Source organism: Lissotriton helveticus, chromosome 7, assembly GCF_964261635.1.
Source record: "Lissotriton helveticus chromosome 7, aLisHel1.1, whole genome shotgun sequence".
Lineage (NCBI taxonomy): Eukaryota > Metazoa > Chordata > Amphibia > Caudata > Salamandridae > Lissotriton > Lissotriton helveticus.
The window spans coordinates 1,851,747,280-1,851,771,096 of NC_136068.1; the positions used below are offsets into that span (position 1 = coordinate 1,851,747,280).

Genomic DNA, 23,817 nt, shown 5'->3' on the forward strand with positions numbered 1-23,817 from the left:
GGTAAATATATTGAGTAAAAAATATAGGCAACCAAAATATCGACTCCTATACTTAAATAGGTAAGTACATATATATGGACTAAAAAATATAGATGTAAAAAAGATAGATGTATAAAATATTGAGTTATATATTAAATATATTGAATATAATTTTAACAAAACAAAGTAAATGTAATATACATTTTAATACAATATAACAAATAAATGTAATAAAAGATTAAATACACAAATATAATGATTAATACATATATATAATATATATATATATATATATATATATATATTTACTTTCAAACAACAAATAAACTATTATTTTTAATTTATGTTAAATGTTTATATTAATATTAAAAATAAAAATATATAATAATGATTTAAAATATAACAAAAACAAAAATATATAATAAAATAAAACATTAAACTATTAAAAAATATTTAAAATTAAATTTCAAAATACAATCAGTGCAACAGTAGGGAACATGTTGAATAGCAAAATGGTAAAAATAACGATTCCCACTCCACTGAGTGCAACAGTAGGGTAAGTGTTGAATAGCGGAGGAATTACATTCACTATTCCAACTCCAGTGAGAACAACAATAGTCAAAGTGTTAAATAGCAGAGGGGCAAAACTGACTATTCCCACTCCAAAGAGTGCAACAGTAGGGAACGTGTTGGATAGCTGAGGGGTAAAAATTACTATTCCCACTACAAAGAGTGCAACAGTAGGGAAAGTGTTGGATAGCAGAGGGGTAAAATTTACTATTCCCATTCCACTGAGTGAAACAATCAATCATCAATCAATCAGCAATTTGTATAGCGCGCTACTCACCCAGTAGGCAGGGGCGGTGGGTGACATTTAAAAGTGGTGGGGCGCAAAAAGATTTGCATACAGCACCGTAGCGAGCTCGCACAGCGAGCGAGCCCGAACCCCAAAAGGGGGGTTTGGGGGTATAACCCCCCCCCCAAGAAAATTTTGGGAAAAAAAGAAGAAAAATCGTGCATTTTCAAGCAAATTTGAGAAAGCAGGAAGGTTAATAAAGCAATTGTGAAAGTGCAGTTATTACATTATTAGATGGCATAACATAGGTAGCTGCTTATTCAGTATAACCACAGAGCTTCATACATTTCGTCCTATTACGCTCAGGTGCTGAATTCAGACTATAAGACTTTCATGAAAATCTCAGCTCTAAGAGTAGAAGAAGTTGCACAGCAGTTGGGAAACAGCCTTCACAAAGCATTGGGAACCACAGCCCACACAGCTCTCACAGCCCGCACAGCTCTCACAGCCCACACAGCTCTCACAGCCCACACAGCTCTCACAGCCCTCACAGCTCTCACAGCCCTCACAGCCCACACAGCTCACAGCCCAAACAGCTCTCACAGCCCACACAGCTCTCACAGCCCACTTAGCTCTCTCAGCCCACACAGCTCTCTCAGCCCACACAGCTCTCTCAGCCCACACAGCTCTCTCAGCCCACACAGCTCTCTCAGCCCACACAGCTCTCTCAGCCCACACAGCTCTCTCAGCCCACACTGCTCTCACAGCCCACACTGCTCTCACAGCCCACACTGCTCTCACAGCCCACACAGCTCTCACAGCCCACACAGCTCTCACAGCCCACACAGCTCTCACAGCCCTCACAGCTCTCACAGCCCTCACAGCTCTCACAGCCCACACAGCTCTCACAGCCCTCACAGCTCTCACAGCCCTCACAGCCCACACAGCTCACAGCCCAAACAGCTCTCACAGCCCACACAGCTCTCACAGCCCACTTAGCTCTCTCAGCCCACACAGCTCTCTCAGCCCACACAGCTCTCTCAGCCCACACAGCTCTCCTAGCCCACACAGCTCTCTCAGCCCACACAGATCTCTCAGCCCACACTGCTCTCTCAGCCCACACAGCTCTCTCAGCTCACACAGCTCTCTCAGCCCACACAGCTCTCTCAGCCCACACTGCTCTCACAGCCCACACTGCTCTCACAGCCCACACAGCTCTCACAGCCCACACTGCTCTCACAGCCCACACTGCTCTCACAGCCCACACTGCTCTCACAGCCCACACTGCTCTCACAGCCCACACTGCTCTCACAGCCCACACTGCTCTCTCAGCCCACACTGCTCTCTCAGCCCACACAGCTCTCTCAGCCCACACAGCTCTCTCAGCCCACACAGCTCTCTCAGCCCACACAGCTCTCTCAGCCCACACAGCTCTCTCAGCCCACACAGTTTTCTCAGCCCACACAGCTCTCTCAGCCCACACAGCCCACACAGCTCTCTCAGCTAAACACAGCTCTCTCAGCCCACACAGCCCACACAGCCCTCACAGCCCACACAGCCCTCACAGCCCACACAGCCCTCACAGCTGTCTCGATTTTGAATAGAAGTCATTACAGATTACACAGAAAATCACGATGGGGTGCGTTTAAGAGGCGTCTTTTCTCTCATGCCTTTTATGACACCTAACTAAATTAAGGTATTTTAACATCATACATCTGGCATTGCTAACGTCAATTGAACCATGGTGCTGTGACCCCACTTCTGCCTTGTGCTTCCCGAGTTTCTGTGTTAATGCTATTAAACCTTTAAGTAAGGGTAGAGCCAGTGGGGATCTGAATATCTATCTAACAAAGGCCATGCAATATCACAGGCCTATTTGGGCATATCACAGGGAAAGCAGTCTATTCTCTCCAGACTCCTACCGATAAGTATTTATCTCCAGTCTGACAGTACTATTAAAGCACATACTACAGCGCGCCTTGAAACAACACTTCGCTCACTACTCAACAGGGAGAGAGATGACTGACCAGTCCTAGCAGGGGATTTTAACCTTAACTTGAAATACAATTTGATGGATCATCCATGTCTTACGGTGGAGAAGCGTGGCTCAGTGGTTAGAGGCGGCAGACCCGGAAGCTGAGATCGGCCGTGGACCAGGGTTCGATTCCCCGCCTCGGCGGGTCTCGGGCTCAAAAATTCCACGGACTCAACAATTCTCACTCCGGTGCCTACTCGACTCACGGGGTCACACTCTGCGACTCTGGGCAATAGCTTGCTTAATCTCCACTACGGCCCCTTGCGGCGGGATGCCTGGCTTTCACCTTGTGGATACCCTGCCGGGGTATCTCACAGGGGAATACCAGGACGGGTTCCCTAAGCAAGCGCCTTGATACCTTCGGGTGATACGTGCGCTATATAAGTCGCAATACATACATACATACATACATACATGCACTGACAATTTCTGGGGTATTCCCAGGACAATAGTTGCACCTCAAAGGCATGAACCCAGGGGTCTTAGACTTCTCAAGACATTACCTTCATTAAATTTTCCTTCTCTGAATGGAAGGTTCCCTGGCAACAGGCCGCTGAAACAGACACATTTCTTGGCACATTATCGAAATGCGGTGTTTGACTATACTTTTCTCCCAGCAGGGTTCTTTGACATTGTTTATTCATTTGAAATTACACATCTTCTAGAAGAGTTGCTTCCGCAAACAACTTGTGACACTGTTTGTCCTGATCTTACAAAGTTCATGTTAACACTAGGCCCCAACATAGCCTGAAATGTACCTATGCGTATCCCTCTTACCAGTAAAATATGGTACATGCAAAAATTGTAACAGCAGAAAATAGAGCTAAACAGGTTCTTGGGCCACACAAAGAAGTCACTATTGAATGCAAGTACATCAAATTCAAATGTGCCGCCAGGGGTGCTCAAAGGCATTCTGGCAATTTATAAATAACCTTAATTGCCAGCATTAAAAGGAACCAGGTAACTCAATCTCTGGTATAAACTGGATTGCCCGCATCACCAGGAGATTGGGCTTCCCCACAGATGCTGAATTATCTTGTAGCCATGGTTCACATTATATTCTAAAAACTTCAAGACCAGACAGTTCACCAGGCCCCAATGGCCTCCCCACCGCCCTCTTCAAGTCTAATGTTGATTAATGGGTTCCTACCCTCTCACACTCTATAGCAGTGCATTTGAAACTCAAACAGTCCCTGTATTATGGCGATGATCAATTTTACATCTGATTTATTAAAAGAAAAGAAAAAGGTGATGTTGGACTGGTCCCAAACTATAAACTGTTTAACAAGAGCTTAAAAAAGAGAAAAACATATGAAAGTTTCCACGTCACAGATAAACAAAGCTGCAAGGTATTTCTCCACAACTGTCATTACGTTTTATTAAAGCTTTGCTAGTTGTCTGACGTTGAAGAAGACTGTAAAGATATGTTTTACAGAAAGTAGGTTCATGGGAAACAACTCCCACAAAGTCTCACATTTAGTGGAAAAAGTTGCTTGCAAAAAAGCTTTTGTGGGAAAATTGTTCTGCAAAGAATGCTTGATGCAATGCTTTGTAACGCTGACAAGCTTCAAAGTGTGCACTTTCTGTCGACCTCATAAAAGTGTGGGGAAACATTCAGTTTTACACTGCCATGATTTTAAAGGGGATATGTCCAACATAGTCCCAGGAACGCCAGATCCGTGCCAGATTTTCAGGATAACCGCAGACGATGTAAATGAGTTTGGTTTAGATTCACTGAATGTAAGCTATTTTAAAGCAATATCTGGGAATCTGACATGGACCCAACCCTCCTTGAACTTCGTTTTACATGTGTGACTTTTCCTGTTTTGCATTGAAAATAAGTCTACTCTTTAAAGGTAGTTTTTTTTATTGAGGTATTTCTTTTTGGGAAATCATGCGTCTAGCCTTCTAACCTTTGCACCAAACCGAAGTGACTTGCGACACTTGTCAAAATAACACCAACGTACTAATTAGCGGCTTTTAAAACATGCGGACGTATTATTATATGCAATGGCCAGCCTAAGGGTATATGCATTAGGTATGCGCTGTAGTGTCCCAGAGATCAGCACTTTCACAGATCCCCAATGGACGCACCGCTACTGGATCCAGCTATATGCAAATCAGTCTTGACCCTGAGCCTCATGAGAACAGTCCAGCCAGAACTGCAAAACCAGGTCTTCCCTGAACCGGTAATAAGCATCCTGATACCGGTTTTGGGCTAACAGACTCCGCACTTGCAAAGATACTACACGTAAATCCCTTTGTGAATAGCAAGCAGTCGTAAACCTAACAAAAAAGTTTTCCTTTGTGAACCAGGCCTAGAGTATTCTGCTTATCAGAACATAGAAATGAAAGCTGTATTATAATGATAACTTCAATTCCCATGCAGAACTTGGAACGGGCAATCATAGATGCACTTGGTAAGTACCACAACATGCAGTATTGGTATTCATTGGCAGTGGTACTATCACATAAAACAGCAGCCTGGGCCCTGGAATAGAGTCATATGTATCCACTAGGAATACAGAAGTGATGCCTAGACTTCTGTGCCCTTTGCACCACATTACAGTACGCTTTGAATGCCAGCCTCTGCGCATGGATTTACAGGATTCATGCACCACCTCCCTGCCAAGGATCCAAGGTCTGCTTGGAGTATTTAGATGTCCATTAATGCCTCTGCATGCATGCTCGATGTTATATTGAAAATAGATTTATGTCAAGAAATGCCGCCCGAGCAGAGATTAAACTGTAGCCGCCGCTCCCACAAACGCCCATCCCTCACTAAATAACGTGACCGAGGCGGCCCAGCTTTCCATACAATAAATTGCAACGCAGAACAAGCAGCAGAGAAAGAAAAAAACACACACAAAGAAGCTGAAAGTTAATTAAACTGTACCACAGCTGAGCAAAGAACTGCTTAAAATGTATTCTGTCCTTTAAAGTACCAATAATGCCACCTGTTTTTTTGTTTTTTGTAAACCTTGGGGAAACCGTACTGTAGCAAAGAGGGAATTATGCAAAATCATGACTGAAGAGCAAGTATTTAATAATTCAAAATCAATTATGTGGTGCAATTCATGCTAAAAAGGCTCGATTGGTGTGTGGCCTAGTCAATTGTCGCACACTTGTGTTAGGTTCTTGAGGAAAATGTATGGAGCTACGGGGCGACTATGTATAGGGATGTGCAACGTTTTTAGTACATAAGGGTTAATTTTTCGTTGTTGGCAATTATTCTCCTTTCAGTAGTTGCAGGTTCCTGCTTCCCCTTCACACATACGTACCCCAAGAAGAGCATAACCTTTTCTTCCACACTTTCGTGTCCTAGGGCGGTATCATGACCGTGTGTGCTGGCAGCGAGCAGGGCTGTGGGCAATATTTTGATTTCGAGTAATGCATATCAGGCCGAGGGCACTCACCGTCTTTCTTCCGCAATCAGGAATCGGCATCTTAGAAACTTTTCCCACGACGTCTGCCAGCGGCTCCTGCTGCTCCTCTCGCAGCCCCTCCAGGCCAGGGACGACTGCTCGCACAGAGAGGCTGGTGATGCTCACACGACCACTGACTCCACACACCACCACGAGGAGAGCCCAGAACCGGATCCTACGTCAGCAGCGCGGCATCCAATAATGGATTGCCCTGCCCTGCTGCACGGTGACCGGCCAATCCATTGGCTCGGGGGGGCACACTAGCTGCTCGCCCTGTCGCCAGCGTAAACGCCGGGGCTCCTGCCTGGTTTAACCAGCACCCCCCTGTCACTAATATCATGGGGGAAGTTTCAGCCCCACCGCAGCATATGCGCATTAGGTATGCCTGCAAGCCCTGACTCTGACGTAGACCTAGTCTGGACTGTCACTCACAGACCAGCCCCGCCGCCCGGCCCAGCCCCTTGCGCATCCCGGTTCAGTCGGGTGCTGCCCGGGCCGGATAATCGCTGTAAAATAATTTTAAAAATACACGACTGAGTTCAGTTCTGTTTTGACAATTATTAATATACTTGCAGCCGCGGCGGGTCCATGGGCTGGTGGGGCTACGCCCCTATGCCCCAATGGACGCACCGCTGCTGCCAGTAGGGTCTCAAGGCGCTGGGGGGAGGGGTCCGTTACAGCTTGAAAAGCCAGGTCTTGAGTTGTTTCCTGAAGGAGAGGTGGTTCTGGGTCAGCCGTAGGTGGATGGGGAGGGAGTTCCATGTCTTGGCCGCCAGGTAGGAGAAGGATCTTCCTCCAGCGGGGGCTCTGCGAATGCGTGGTACGGCGGCGAGGGCGAGGCTGGCCGATCGTAGCTGGTGGGTGGGTGTGTAGAAAGTGAGGCGGCTGTTGAGGTACTCCGGGCCCATGTCATGGAGAGCCTTGTGTGCGTGGGTGAGGAGTCTGAACGTGATCCTCTTGTTGACGGGGAGCCAGTGCAGGTCTCTCAGGTGGATCGAGATGTGGCTGTGGCGAGGGATGTCCAGGATGAGTCGTGCGGGAAAGTGAAAATGCTGGATAGCGAGGGGGTAAAAATTACTATTCTCACTCCAGTGAGTGCAGCAGTAGGGAAATTGTTGGATTGCAAAGGGGTAAAAATTACTATTCCAACTCCAGTGAGTGCAGCAGTAGGGAAAAGTTTGGATTGCAGAGGGGTAACATGAACTATTCCCACTCCAGTGAGTGCAACAGTAGGGAAAGTGTTGGATAGCAGAGGGGTAAAATGCATTATTTCCATTCCACTGAGCGAAACAGTAAGGAAAATGCTGGATAGCAAAGGGGTAAAAATCACTTTTCCCACTCCAGTGAGTGCAACAGTAGGAAAACTGTTAAATTGCAGAGGGGTAAAAATTACTATTCCAACTCCAGTGAGTGCAGAAGTAGTGAAAATGTTGGATAGCGGAGGGGTACAATTAAATATTTCCACTCCAGTGACTGCAACAGTAGGGAATGTGCTTGATAGTGGAGGGGTAAAAATGACTATTCCCACTCCAGTGAGTGCAACAGTAGGGAAAGTATTGGATAGCGGAGGGGTAAAAATTACAATTCCCATTCCAGTGAGTGCAGCAGTAGGGAAAGTGCTTGATAGTGGAGGGGTAAAAATGACTATTCCCACTCCAGTGAGTGCAAGTGTAGGGAAAGTGTTGGATAGCGGAGGGGTAAAAATTATTATTACCGCTCCAGTAAGTGCAGAAGTAGTGAAAGTGCTGGATAGCAGATAGGTAAAAATTACTATTCCCAGTCCACTATTCTTTTCAACTAGAAAATATTTACAAACAAAAAAATCAATTGATACAGAAATGTATTTATTTTATTTCCTACCCCATAACTCCTCACCAAAACGAAAACACTTCAACATTTTCAATTAAATTTGCTTCCATAATTAACATAATTTATAATCAAGTATAATATTTAACATTAATTAACAACTATATATTAATTAATTAAACACAATTTACTTCCCACCCTTTACTCCTATAAACACCACAACACATACCTAAAATTAGGTACACAATTACCATAATAGAATTTTAATTAATTTAATTAATATCCAATAACAAAACATTTATAATAAAAAATAAATAAACTACTTACACCCTTTACCCCTATAAACCCCAAAACACCCAACCTAACATTAATTACACAATTACTACAATTAATTACCAATTAAGTAATTAAAATTAATTAACCAATTATTAATTCATAAATTAAAATTAAATTACTTCCCACCCTTTACACCTATTAACATCACAACACACACCTAAAATTAATTACACAATTATCACAATTAATTACCAATTAGTTAATTAAAATTCATTAACTAATTATATATTCATCATTTAAAAATAAATTACTTCCCACCCTTTACACCTATAAACACCACAACACACACCTAAAATGAATTACATAATTAATTACCAATTCATTAATTAACAACCAATCACTAAATATTACTAAATTACTTTACACATTCAAAACTATAAAGTATCAATTAAACAAATATTATTAAATAAAAAGTAATCAATTAATTTAATATAATTCCCATCAGCTTTATTAGACTGGTGTATATGGTTGTCCCCCTGCAAAAAGAAAGGGGTAACGCAAGCTCTACAAGTCGTGGGTAGACGTGAGCTGGGGAAGCTATTTGATGGTGGTGTTGCTAAGAGATGGACTTTAACATTGATAAGCCTGAACTTACTATATCAACGAGATTCCAATTTCCCAGAATACGACATGCATTGAAAGAGATATTGGGAGGTGACTACTTGGAACCACCCGAACTAGCGGCATTGACCCTCAATATACGAGCAAAATCTCCGAATCGTATAGTTGCGAACATTTACAACTCTTCCATGTCATATAGACTAACCATTACACCAAAGCGCATTTAAAATGGCAAAGGGACTTGAACATGGAAATAGCAGATAGTATGTGGTCCAATTGTTGCTCCAGCACAAAGCGTATCTCACTTAATGCCTGACATCGTCTGGTGCACTTTAAATTCCTAAATAGGGTATGCTCCACACCAGAGAGACTACACAGGTATCGCTTGCGAGAGACTGCGAACTGTGATCGATGTAATGCAGGGTTTGCTGACTTCCTCCACCTGGCATGGACGTGCCTGGGAGTTGCAGCCTTCTAGGTCTTGGTATTCAAGGAAGTGGGTCTGATCACGAAGATGTCCCTTGACCCAGACCCGGCATTGGCACTGTTGGGTTATTCTAAGCTTATCCCAAAGGGGTTTCGTTGGCTGATAGACATGGGGATGCTGATGGCCAAGTGCAGGGTTGCTAATAACTGGTTTCGTGGTACTCTCCCAACGCTTGCACAGTGGAAGAACGACATAACATACTGCGGCACACAGACAGAGATTTTTAGCGAGCTTCTACCTCCACATATTTGGCCAAAAAAAATTCTGGGAATTGTATAATATTTACCTGTATCAATAGCAATAATGGTTCATCCTCACAAATACACAGTTAGATTGTGGGTGATATGGGGCACTCTCATTTACTTTTATGTACAAGCTGCTCTCGGCCTTCTAGGAGTGCTCATCATAAAGTGCTGGGTCTTCCTCCACCCATTGTAACTGATTAGCCAGCTGGGGTGATCTATATGTTTGAAGCTGCTTATTGGTTTCTGTCTTCGTAAATCTGGTGAATAATGCTGTTGGTACTACACTGAATATGTAAGTAATAGATTCCGTCTTGCAAGGAAGGGTGGCAGAGCATTTGCAGTAGTTGTATCAAAAATATGGAACTCCCTACCCATCAGTCTCCGTCTCGTTGACACTGAATCCCAATTCAGGGGCAAATTAAAGACCTTTCTATTTTCTGGCTGCTAATTCCTCCCTCCTGTCATTCGCAATCCTTAGCGCTGGGACACCCCCGTTGGGGGTAGCCGTGCGCTCAACAAATGTCAATAATAATAATAATAATAATATATAATGTCGTGCTGCAATACACAGTCTCACTGAAATTTAATAAGATACATTTAAAAAAAATAAAAAAATGTAATTTAATATAATTACTTTCCACCCCATTCCCCTATAAACCCACAACTGGCTACGGAACTAAAAACGCAAAATTCTAATTAAAAAAATGTAATAAATACTAAAAATCGCACACATATATTAAAAATACAAACAATTCTTATACAAAAAAACATACATCACATATATATAAAATATATACTAAAATACATAACATTAATTAAAAAAATGATAATTTTACCACCTATGGGGTCATTACGATGGCAGATCGACTTTAGTGTGTCGACCATCATCCCGGGGATGAGGACCGCACACCTATAAGACGGCGGTCCCGCAAATGACATTAGGATGCGACTGCCTCCACGGCGGCCGCAAATGGCATGTTTAACACTGCGGCGGGTGCTGCTGGGTGCAGCACCCACCTCAATGTTAAAAAAACACTATTTACATTTCCCTGCACTACGTGGCAGGCACCATGCGGGCCTGCCATATGGTGCAGGGAAATGTAGGGGGCAGCATAGGTGCCCCCCAAGTGCACATACCAACTGCCGCTGCACAAGGAGCGCCCGCAACGGGCACCCAAGGTACATCCCCGCCAGCCTTTCCATGGTGTTTGAACCACCATGGGAAGGCTGGCAGGGATCCAGCATCCTGATCTGGCACCCAGGGTACATCCACGCCAGCCTTTCCATGGTGGGTGAACCACCATGGAAAGGCTGGCAGGGATCCAGCATCCTGATCTGGCGGACAGTGCCTGCTAAGCACCGCCACCATTCTGTGGATGTGGCGTGGTCCGACGGGCAATCGTAACAATTGCCTCTGTCGGATCCGTGGCAGACAGGTTTTCCTCCCGCCAAGCAGACCGCACGCCATCCTAATATGGCGGGCGGTAATTGGCCTTACGATGGCTGTGAACCCACCACCGGTAGCCTGCCAGTGGCGGGTTCCCCGCCATCATAATCAGCCCCTATATTTTTGCAAACGATATTAAACACTCCGCTATTTTTAAAATTGATAATACTTACCTTAAGTTGATATTCTTGACCACGATATTCTTGCTATCGATATTTCCGAACCACTATATTTATTACTCGATATTTGTGCAACTTGATATTTTTTATTTGATATCCTGTCTGCACACCCACATGGAGGGCATAACTGTCCCCGTGTGAGCATGCACAGCATGGACTTCAAGGTCCATGCGGTGCAGGAACCTTGTGAGGCATTCCCATTGCGGTGCCACCTTTGAATGAGGCACCACCTTGGGACTGCCATGCTGCCCGCCCGCCAGACTACTTAAAAGTAGTATTTCTGGTGGGCGGGCGGCAGCGTCCTTCGGAGTAGGGGTGGCGCGACTGTGCAAACCGCTCCCCCAATGCTCTGCCAACGTCATAATCAGGGCCTTGGAGTACATCTCCAAACCTCAAACCCAACAAGATTAACAGAGGCCACACTTTAACCCCTTTGATGCTCGTGACGGAACCATGAGTCACGGTTGGGTTTTGCTCATGACGGCATGGTTCTGTTGCGACCACGCCAGCGATTGGAATGTCCAGCACCGAGCTGGAATTCCTGCCGCAGGCAAGGTGTTAAAAAAACATCTCTCAACCAGCACAACAAACAGAGGAAAGGCTTTGGAGTTCTCGCTTAGGGGTATGAAGCACAACACAAATTGTACAATACAATAATGTCTCATTCCCATCATCGTGTATATGAGAACGTTCATCATGGATTCATTGTGTATAACGCTTCCTGCTAGCATCATATGCTATTCAAATACAACATGCACTGACATAGACAACATTTAACTATTGCCCGTGTGCTTCCAGATTGCATTGTTTTTAAAATATTGTTTCACATGATTACAGCAGCACCAGCTCTTTTTTTCTAATAGTCAAGTCCCTAAATTCCATAGGATGTGCCACAGATAGGGGCGTGGGATGTGGGGGTCTTGATGTACCGTGTGTAGGGGCCTTTTTTCTATGATGGAGATTTGGGAATATCTATTGACCCCTTTGCAGGACACGCCATTTCCTTGCTGGTACACAATGCAGCAGCACAAACAGGAGGATTTCGCTTTGCGTCATTAAACTTTTAATAAGTCCCTTTGCAGCCTGATGTTTCATGCACGAGGCCACCCGGGAGACCTCGGCTAATTCCATGCGTGGAACCCGCATTCCTAGTTACTTTTAGATCATCTGCAACCCTTGAATAAGAAACTTGGCATTAACTGATTGGCCTTCTCCAGGGAGGCGAGTGCTTGGTGATTCACTGCTGATAATTAAACTAACAATTCAGCGAAGCTGTCGCGCTCGGGGAACTTATCTAATTCTCAGTAGTGTCGGGACATTTTGTCTTACACTTGTCATGTGCTGTGCAGGTCCCTGGAGCTAATTTTTTTTGTTGCAAATGTTGAGTGATGTAAAGCTACAGACAAAACACGGAAAACGCAACTTTAACTTTAGAATGAATACCTGACAATTTAAGAAGAATGTTTCAAATAATTTCCTAAGGAAAAGCAAACAAAAACACACACAATACCATCTTCGTGTTGCCCATGTGACTGCTTAGCATCCTTGCTGCGATGTATCAATAATGATCAGATTCTCGATGTCGGTGGGCTTACACTTACATGTTTATTAGGAGGGGGGGAAATTAGTGTAATTTGATTTTGTCAATTTATGTACAATTTCAACAAAATTCAATCAAATTGCACATAATTACCCCAAAATGCGAAATCTGTCATATAGCTCTATATTATAGCACGAAATGCATCCTTGCGTCAATTTTTGATACAACAAAACATGTTGCGCGAAAAGAGTGTTAAAAAAACCCGAAGTACAGTGACCAATACCCAGTCATGTTCCATTGTGCCCTTGCGTTCATGGTAAACTTTTACCACGATTAGTCTGTTCGCTGTACATTTTTACTGTGAATGGTACGTAATTACTATAAGTGCTGTCATTTTGCCTTATAAGTGTAACGTGATACTCCCAAAATTATAAGAGCTATGCTGGCATAATTTACACGTTACCGAGGTCTAAAGCTTAAAATGAAAACCATATCTCAATTACAATGCAAATATATTCGGTTCAAGTATGTAGAAGTGTCTGATGAACTATGCAAATACAAAATTCAGGGATACAATTCACTTTATCAAGAAAAACAGCTAAAACCTGTGTACTCTTTCACCAAACAAATACCCAGAGGTCATCATTTGAAGTGGACATTGATAGAAAGTCTGCCAAAAATGTCAGCAGATGACCCGTCCGCGCCATACTTGGTCGGCCCATTTCTAAACTGTTATTTCGCATGAAGGAGCCACAGGTGGCATTACTGCTGTAAGCCCTTTATTTGTGGCCCATTGCCCACAGCATCTCCGGCTTTACAATGTCAGATGGCCTGCCCTGCTTCAGACAGGCCACCTATACTGCTGCTCAGGTCTTGCTTAAAGACAGCTGTCTAGTCTACCTTATGTTATACAAAAATTTTAAACAAAACATATATAATAGGGGCTCTCAACACTCTTTCATCAATGGCCAATTCAAATGCCACTTACATATATTGCACAAAATATAGATCAATAGACCAACACACTAAAGCCTTTGGATGCTTTGACTGGGAGCGACTGCATTTTTCCCTTGAACATGTATAGATATACCTAAAAATAGTTTCCCCAAGATTGGAATGTTTAGGCATTTGTACTTTCCAGTGAGGTCTAGTACCAATGCATAGGAGGATGTCATAAACTATTTCCATAAAGCTCAAACATTTATTGTAAGTTATAATGTGAACTCATTACTGTAATGGTAAAGACATCAAGCCGCTGCTTCTGACTCAAGAAGGACTTCTTGTTATGACTTGAAGTACTGTGTCTACATGAAAGGCCTGACCTATTGGCTTTGCAAATGCTTGTCTCATGCTTGCAACTGCTATGACAAGTAAAGGCATTGACTGGAGATAAAAACAAGGTCACAAAGGTGATATGAATTATTCAAGATCCCACGTTGTGAAATAATACTTGCAGCAGATTAGTGTAATTACAATTTTGTTTCAACAAAACAAACCCACATGTTGAGGGCCTGCATCAGTGAATCCAAAAAAAGAAGGAATAGCTGATATTACATTGTCGCAAGTAAGTCTGCAGTGTCAGCGGAAGCACTTTTGGAAAATTTCTGGCTGGTATGGCTGGAAACTATGAATACAGCTGGACAGCCTCCATTATGGCGGAGACTCAGCACCACACTGGTTTGGTATAACAGACCCCATAGACTAGAAGTGAGATAGGTTTCAATGTACTAATTCATGTCAAAACACTGGAGGAGGTCATTGATACTGATAACATGAGCCTATTGACCAATGAGTCACCCCATCTGAAAGAATGCTTTTTGTATCCTGTGTTTTTCAGGCATATGTTGATGAATAACATGGGATCTCATACTGTAGAGTGGTCCAGTCACTTTTGCACCAATGGAATTGCCGCAGTGTATCTGTAGTTAGAAATCGCCAGGTAGCTATTCACCATACTTTTCTCACACAGGGAGAGCGAGAGAAAATATACCTAGCTCCATGCTCCCAAATAATCACTTATACACAAATAGGGCAACTAGGCAGAAGGAAACAAGAAATGGAGAAAATAAACCACTTGATGATCCTACCAAAGCAACCAAGGATTTTGCAATGGACGCATACCTCAGTGAATCGTGACATGCTTCATCATGGGCGCCTATCCACACCCTGGTAGGATATTACCACAGGGCGGACTCAACCAAAAAGATGGGAGTTCCTATATAAAGTGTTTCTCTGGATAATGCAGGGATCCAGACAGGAAAGAAAATTTAAAAATGCCTCACGGTATACCCAAAAGGAATCCTCTTTATTTGTAGGGTACCGTGGGCATGAATAAAATCAGATGCATGGCTATAATTGAGCTTCAGTTTCTCAATTGCCACAGAGTTTTCTTTTTACTTTGCCAACATGCTTCAGCCCACAGTAAGAGCCCATCCAGGTCTGGGGCATTTGACAGGGCTGTGTGAGTATATCTGCATACCTATTCTTGCACTCCATGCACATACGTGAGCCGTAAAGCTCTCACCTGAGACTGAACTCTGTGGGTTAGGTAGTACCTAAAATTAAAGAGGAAAAAACAAACAGATAAAATGTTTTCCCCCAAACCAATGGGTCAAATGTGGTTTATCAGGGGATCCACAAATTTGTAAATTTACTAGGGACCGACTGGTGCCCTGCTATCAGCTGTTAATGACCTAGTTTATTAGCAAGGTCGAGGAGGCAACATATGTTTATTTCAAACCCCCACCCCCATTCTTTTGTTGTGCAAGTAGAAGGTTTTTGCTGTGAAAAATAGTGTTTTTTTGTTTCCTTAGAGGTACCAGCCCACTCCAACTGGAAACTGGTGAGCAGAATCCAATGACTGGAAAATATTTTAAAGTGTTCACATATTATATAACCATAGCAATGTTGTGTGTATGCATGCACTGAATCATAGGTGAATAACATTTAGCCCACATTCACACATCATACCCTATCATCGGGTGGTTCATGAGTCATGAGTGTCTGGCACAAGGTGCCATCCTGAAGTCAATTACTTGTGGTAAGACAGAAATGAATGCCCGTTTGCCAGTATTACACTTGAAATAAAAGGTTTGTTATTTTTCATTCTCATCAAAGTACTTTATGTCCCCAAAACAGTACCACAGATGGTAGAGGCGGAATGATATTGCAGTGACACGCATTGTAGCGGGTCGGCGTCTCTTGTTATCAAAGCTCCTGCCAGGAGCTGTGCTGCTGTGTGTGTATTTGTGTGGAATATGCAGGAGCTCATAGGTTTCTTCTCATTGACCCCTGTCAGTTTATTGTGAGCCTGAAAAATTTCACAACTCATGGAGGTCAAAACTTTTTACTTGTTTTAGCATCAAATAGTATAGTAGTGGTACCCGACATAACAGGTCTACATTCTTATGCCCATTTCGTTTTTAAAGCTCCTGCCCTGTGTAATGTTGTTAAATGCGTTCAGCAGGGAGGAAATGGGCCATCTTTTAGATCCTGATACATACATTTGTATATTCAAAACTCCCGCCAAGGGCTATCTCTTTGAATGCATATGGAATCCTACTGTAACATTACTCAATTCAATTATATCCTTATTTGGAAACATAAGTGTCCATAAAAGTACATTTTAAAATCACAAGAAATATTAAAAACTGACATTTCATATAAGATAATAATTATGCTTAAAAGTTATTTACGGGAGCTTTAGACCATCTATGGGCCACTGTTAACTTGTTTAATTGACATCTGAACCCAAACTGCAGTTTTCAAAATATTCCCATGAAAAAAATGCTCTCATCATCATTAAGTTGAAACAACTTGCTATATGCATCTCTATAATCACTAATGGTAAACCTCTTAATTAGAGGAAGTCAAATTCTTTTAGTATAAATAGAATAAAAACCACAAAAGAATAAAAAGTGTAACAGCGATTGGCCTGAACTTCAATTACATGGGCAAGGGGTGGTATTCAACGTTTCCTGACATCCTAGGGGGATACATAACATGTATTTAACAGTACCCACCCTAAAACAAAACAGCAAATATCTCTCCCTTCGCCCCGTAGGTTTTATTAAATTCATCGCAATTGATCTGCCCACTCCTAAATTGATATACGCCGATACGCTTGGCTTTAGAACCTCAGTTACAAGTCTATCTGGGGATTTGTACAGAGCTACTTGGAGCTCTTTTTTACTTATAGTTTTTAAATTTTCCAGATTTTCGAATAAATGTTGCCAACTTACTTTACGTAAACGAGATTCCATGGTCGCCAGCCATGGAATACTCTTGACTTTTTTCCAGACGAGAAAATCTAAAATTATATATCTAGTAAGAATGACCTCTATGTTCCTCCAAAGTGCTAGCCATAATAGTGGTGGGCACACAAATATATAGTCTTCGATAAAGGGGATATTCAATTGACTATGGCAGATAAAATTGGAGGAAGAAATAGAGACCCCTAGGACCCTTCTGCAGAACCTTTTTTCTTCTACTTAGATTGAATTATACTTATTAATGCCCCGTTCCTCTGCCCCGTATCTAGGTACTGATCGACACTGAATTTTAGAAATCTGCAGGAGTGGGAGATGGGATCCTCCCCTCCTTGTTTTAGGTAAAATAAACAGCGAATTAACCACTCTTGCTAGTTTATTGCTGCTCTGTGTAACATGTTCTGTCCATAAACTATGTTATGTTATGTTATGTTAAATTAATTTATTGAGCGCGCTAACACCATTAGGTTCCTTGGCGCTTTACGGAGAGAGCAGAAAGAAGGTACAAGCAATAACATAACAGGGGAGAACCAACTAATAATACGCTTCAGTGAAGAGGTGCGTTTTAAGGGAAGATCTGAAACTGGAGTAGAGGGAGGACAACCTAAGAGGAAGAGGTAGAGAGTTCCAAAAGGACGGGGCTAAAAAAGAAAATCTAAGGCCACCGTGTTTCTTCCGCTTGAATCTAGGGACAGACAGTAGAGCCATGTGAGAAGACCGGAGGGTGCGGGAGGGGACGTACTGATGAAGCAAGGTAGAGATGAAGGAGGGACTATGGCCGGTGAGAGATTTGAAAATGATGCAACCAAGCTTAAATTTACAGCGGGCAGAGACCGGTAGCCAGTGGAGACTTTTTAAAAGGGGATGAACGTGTTGATCTCTGGGCTGATGGAATATCAGGCGGGCAGCCTGATTTTGTATCAACTGGAGTCTCCTGAGTTGGTATGCAGGAATGCCAACGTACAATGCGTTAGCATAGTCAAGCCTAGACATAACTAACGCAAGCAAGGCCAAGATAAGGGCATCAGTGGTAAGTAGGCGAGAAATTTTACGTATTTTCCTGAGCTGGAAGTGGCTAGAGGAAACTACAGCGCTGATCTGGGGTGTCATAGATAGATCGTTACTGATGACAACTCCCAGACTTTTAGCTGAGTTGACAGGACAAGGGGGACTGCCAAGACTGGCAGGCCAAAAAGAAGAATGCCAGGGATTGGAGGGTCCCCCGACAAGCACCAACTCGGTCTTGTCGGGGTTCAGTTTCAGGTGGTTTGTGCCCATCCAATCGCTGATAAAACAGAGGGTGTTTTGGAAAGTGGAAATGGATTCATCCCCGGAGTCGATAGTGAAGACTAGTTGAATGTCGTCCGCGTAATTGAACGCGGAGACATTAAATCGACGGAGGGAACGAATTAACGGAGCCAGGTACAAATTAAAAAGGAGAGGGGATAAAGAAGAGCCTTGTGGGACACCACAGGTCAACTCGACCTGAAAAGCAGAAAACTGGGACAGCCTGACAGCTTGATGGCGGTGGGTCAGAAAGGAGCGGACCCAATCCAGGGCGATGCCCTGGATGCCAGCCTCTCTGGCACGGTCGACCAAAATGTCATGGTCGACCGTGTCAAAGGCGGCCGACAAGTCCAAAAGGACCAGAGCCTGACAGGTGTTAGAGTCGGCGCCCCTGCGTAATTCATCCATCACAGAGAGGATGACTGCTTCTGTGGAATGCGCAGGTCTGAACCCAGCCTGTTGGGGGTCCAAGACACAAGAGTCCTCTACAAACAAGGAGAGGGTTTGCGTAACATGGGACTCCAAGACTTTGCTGAGGAAGGGAAGGAGAGAGATTGGGCGATAGTTGCTCATGGTGGAGGGATCAGCAGTAGGTTTTTTCAGGATAGCAACCACCTCTGCCCGTTTGAAGGATCCCGGGACCACCCCCGTGGTCAAAGAGTTGTTTAAAAGGGCTAAAGGGGGATCCGGGCAAGAAGTGAAAGCTTCACGCAAGGCCGATGGGGGGCAACAGTCGCTGGGGGAACCAGAAGAGATTTTAGACAGAAGGGAAAGGAAATTATCTTTAGAAATGGGGGGGGAAATGGGTTAGGGTATGAGTGTGGGGAAGATAGAGGGGATTGGGAGGGGAGGAAGCAGATGAAACATGGCCAGAAATGCTAGTTTTGATTTTAACAATTTTGTCCACAAAAAATTGATTCAAAGAATCACACAGAGGCTGGGAAGGGAGGGGGGCAATGGTGATCGGATTAGATAATTCCTCAACAACAGAGAAAATATCTTTGGTCTTGTTGGTGGAATTCAAGATCTTGTTGGAAAAATAGCTGGATTTAGCCCGGGCTATAGCAGACTTGTATTCCCTCAATTGAGAGGAGAAGACAACTTTTGTCTGGGGGGTATATTCTCGACGCCAGCGTCTTTCGGCCTATCTGCAAAAATTAATCCGAAAGTGTAAGTGCATTTTAAAGAGAACTCCCCCACTTTAAGTAATTCAAAGTTCAGTTTCTCTGGGCTACAAATCATCACATCCTATTTATTAAAATGAGTGCGTAAATCCAAGGATTTCATGAAGTTTACAAAACCATACACTAACTGTTGTAGGGCTCTTAGCGTATGTGCACGTCGGAAGTAGCAGTGAGCAAAAATGGTTGAAGATCATTTATATATAAAATAAATAAAAATGGAACTAAAACACATCCTGGTCTTACTCCCCTAAAAATTCCAATTGCCCAGGACACCACGCTATCAGTGTTTATTCTTATTCTGGATTTCATGTCTCTGTGCAAATAAGCTACAAAGTGCACCAGAGCTTCATCCATACCAAGAAATAAAAGAGTGTACCACAACTTCGAATGGTTCATACTGTCGTACACTGTGGGCAGGTCCATGAATGTCAGATATATTGGGGAGTTTTGTACTATAGTATATTTAGGCTTTCCTGTTTTCAGTTTTTATTTTTGGTAAATTCAGGTAAGGTTTTTCAGTGTTTTCAAGTGATTTCAATACCTTAAAAAACAGTGTTTATCAGTGGTTACACATCTTCCCGCCATTAAAAAAACCCAGAAACAGTGGGTTTCCAGTGTTTATGGAACTTTTTGCTTCTATTATGGCTTGCTTTCTGCACTGATAGTGCATGGTATATAGACAGTGTACATACAATGTATATGAGGTACAAATACATTTATACAAATTAAAAGTATCATAGTACACCATACAATATTTCTTCAGTGAGTCTTTGGTCATGCACACTTGCTCTTTCTTTTATCTGCGAAAAGGCACTCTCAACGTTGGCACTTGAGACAGGCAATGCCAAAATAGCCAGTATACAATTTGCTAACTCTGTCCAATGACATAGCTTTCCATGCCAATACTGGTGCACCTGAAGATTGTGATTCTCTGCAACAAGTTCTGCAACACATGTTGTACTGAGCGTATATGCCCTCAGAGTTATTGAAGAAAATTTCCCTTTCCAGAGGGGATCTATAACTAGTGCAGAGTACCACAGTGAGGCTTCATTGACTTTAAATGCCATGGTTGGTAAAAGGCTATTTCTCATACATTGTAAAAAAAAAAATCCTGCATTGCTCCTCAACATTTCTTTGCTTACCAAGTGGCAAGCATTCTAACATGGAATATGTTGCAATGTCAAAGTCACTAAAAGTCTCACCCAGCCTACTCTCAAGGAGATGTTACACATCTACACGAATTATGCTGAACACTAAGTAGACAACGGTGTTTTCAGACTCTAGTTTTTATTATGTCAACTACAGCAGTCATGCTTTCCTGTAAAAATCTAAGAATGCAGTAGAGTGTACTTTTTTTCAAATCACTATCAATATGTGACCAAAGATCCTCACATTTCTTGCCTTTAGCATCACCACTCAGCAAAAGTTCCATAAACGGTTGCCACATGGATAATGTAGCATTCATGGCCTCTAGGACTGAGAACCAGCAGCTAAGTGACACAGTTGTGATGGCTCTTTCGTTGATGGCACACAAACCACAAAATGAGAAATATTTGCGTTTTAGTGTTCGTGCTTACCAAAAGAGTGCACCAGAATGGACTAAAAAGTCAATAGCCTGCTTCATTTAACTCTGAAGATTGTAAAGATGTTTTCAGCATACAATCTAACAAGTGGCAAGGATCTCTTACAGGGAAGCACTTAAGCTTAGGTATCGATTTTGACTGGTCATCACACAACTTATTCACATACGTAGCTTTATCACTGCAAATACAAACAAAATCACTCCAATCTTTGTTGAACTCGGTAAGAACTTTTTGCAGCAGCATTCCAAGTGACACTGCATTCCATGTTTTCCAAAATCTGGTGTCACGTTTTCACCAATATCCCAGATGCTTTGTGACTGTACTCTTTTAACATATACCTGTCACTATGCCTTGCATTGAATGTTTAAAGCCTGGGGTGTTTGGCAATTCACCTACTATCAATACTGACTTACTAGAAAAGGGGGCTGATGTATCAAGGGTTTTTACCTAATCTCCGTGGGTAAATGTGATGGTACATATTGGTAGAACCAAGAGAGGGACTAGGGGCTAGTTTAACGAGGTCCAGCGTACATGCCCCAGGAGGCTATGTTGCAAGATCAGTACGGAGTTCCTCTGTGTGATGGGTTCAAGAGGTATTGGGCATGAGCCAGTCAAGGGGTCACTAGAGGACCACTGTTATGTGATAGCAGGAGAGGGATTTCTCCTTTTTGAATTAGGGCTCTCACACACTCACCAGCTAGGTGTCATGCCTCATAATTTGAGCCTGCCCCTCATCAGGTCGGCGCTGCAATGCCAGGCGGGCATCCCAAACCGGGGCTCTTTAACGGGGATCTTTTGTTCCTGCCGGTGGGTGCAGTGGGGGTGAGGGGCCTAGTGTGTGTAGATGTCGGAGGAATGTGTGTTAAAATAGGTCAGTTAGTCCTATCCAAACTTCATTCTGAAGGTAAACTGCCTAATTAAAAGGTGGAGAGGGGCCAAACCTAGTCTTAAGGTGTTTAGTGGTGAGTGCCCTACTCTCAAATGATCAACATGTTTCGTGTCTTAGTTGTCATACTGATCAGGACACTTCTTCAGGATCAACGTCATACTATCTACACTACAGGGTAAGTTAAAGCTACATACCCCGTATTTTTATAGTAGACCTGGATATGAGAAAAACTGTAAGGTAATATTATAGAATCACACATAAAATAAAAACATTTTCTACAAGATGGTCTAAACTTGTCCAGTGAAAAAGTGCTCATGACAAGGGTCAATGTATTAGATGACCTGGCAAATGTGGAGAAAAACGAGTGATAAGTGTAAAATACCATTTACAACATGTTATAATCAAAACACTCATTCATCAAGTTGCTGTACAGATAAAAATAATGGACATGAATCATTGACATGATAGGACTCACCTAAACTCTACTCAATCAATGTTAGCTACAGTGATCGACGGTTGTGTAAAAGGGAACACCAAGAGGGGAGAAAGTAAGAAGGAGTAGCGAGCAGACTCATGTTACCCTGGCTGATAAGACTGCTGGTTGTAAATACACTGTAGTAGATGGTAAATGTGCCAAGATGAGGACATCCAATCGATGGCCTCACACCACCAAGGATTACACCAAACGCCCCAGGTTACGGATGGCGTCTACACCAAGCTCCCAATGTGCCCCCACGAAAACTCCAAATACCTCTTGAACCCATCACACAGAGGAATTCCGTACCGATCTTGCAACATGGTACATATTGGGAAATATTCTTATGAAAACTACATTTTTCCTATCAGTGAAATAGTCAAACGTAACCAAATAATCAAATATGATTTTGATATTTCCTGATTCTCTACAGGCTATAAACATAACATAAACAACACCTAAAACATGCTTCTAATCCCTGTATCTCTAGACCAAAGACTACAAAACTGAAAAATGGAAGAAGAAAAAATATTTTAGTGACATCCCTAAACAACAAAACTCAAGCAGAATAATGTTAGCCCAGTCTTTCTTACTGCTACCTTATATAACAAAGTTATGTTGTATTGGCCCCTTCAGGAAGAAGTAGAAATGACTCATTCACTCTCCTTTTCCTTTCCTTGAATGGCATTTATGTTGTGGTTGTGCAAGTGTTTTTTCAGTGTCTATATGTTTACACTGGTGTGGGCTAGTTCCCTTCCGGTGGGGTTTTATCAGTTATTATTGGCTTAAAACTAAAAATGGACAGCCTAGGTATATTTCCCAATCAGTAAGTTAAGATTAAGAAACTGTTCTGCAATGCCAATTTTAGATATAAAGCCATACTGACATGGGTAAAAAATTTACTTCTCAGTTGCCCATTCTTTTATCCAATTATAGAGGGCCCTTCCCAGAATTTTTTGTGGTTTGTCAAATAATAAGATTGGCCTGCAACAACTTGGTTCTGAGCGATTTCCCTTCTTAAAGATTGGTACTATTATTGATGTTGACCATGTACTTGGCATGGAAGAATGTCCTAGGCTGTAAAAAAGCATTCAACAACAAATGGAGCCCAAAATCCTGGGCTGTGCTTGAAAAGATCAGTCAATACTGCATCAGGACCAGGGGCCTTACCCCCAATACTCTGATTTAAATCCTCCTCGACTTCCCCCAAGGTTAGCACTACTGGGATGATAGTTGTGGCTGTTGTGTATGAGGAGTCTGTAGAGACTGGCGCATACATGTTTAAAAAATACTAC

The 23,817-nt window shown here is 42.8% G+C and overlaps 1 pseudogene; it reads left to right on the top strand.

Moving 5' to 3' along the window:
• LOC144769749 (uncharacterized) overlaps positions 1 to 23,605 on the top strand; it is a 99,843-nt pseudogene extending 76,238 nt beyond the window's left edge.
• Positions 23,606 to 23,817: the final 212 nt, after the last annotated feature.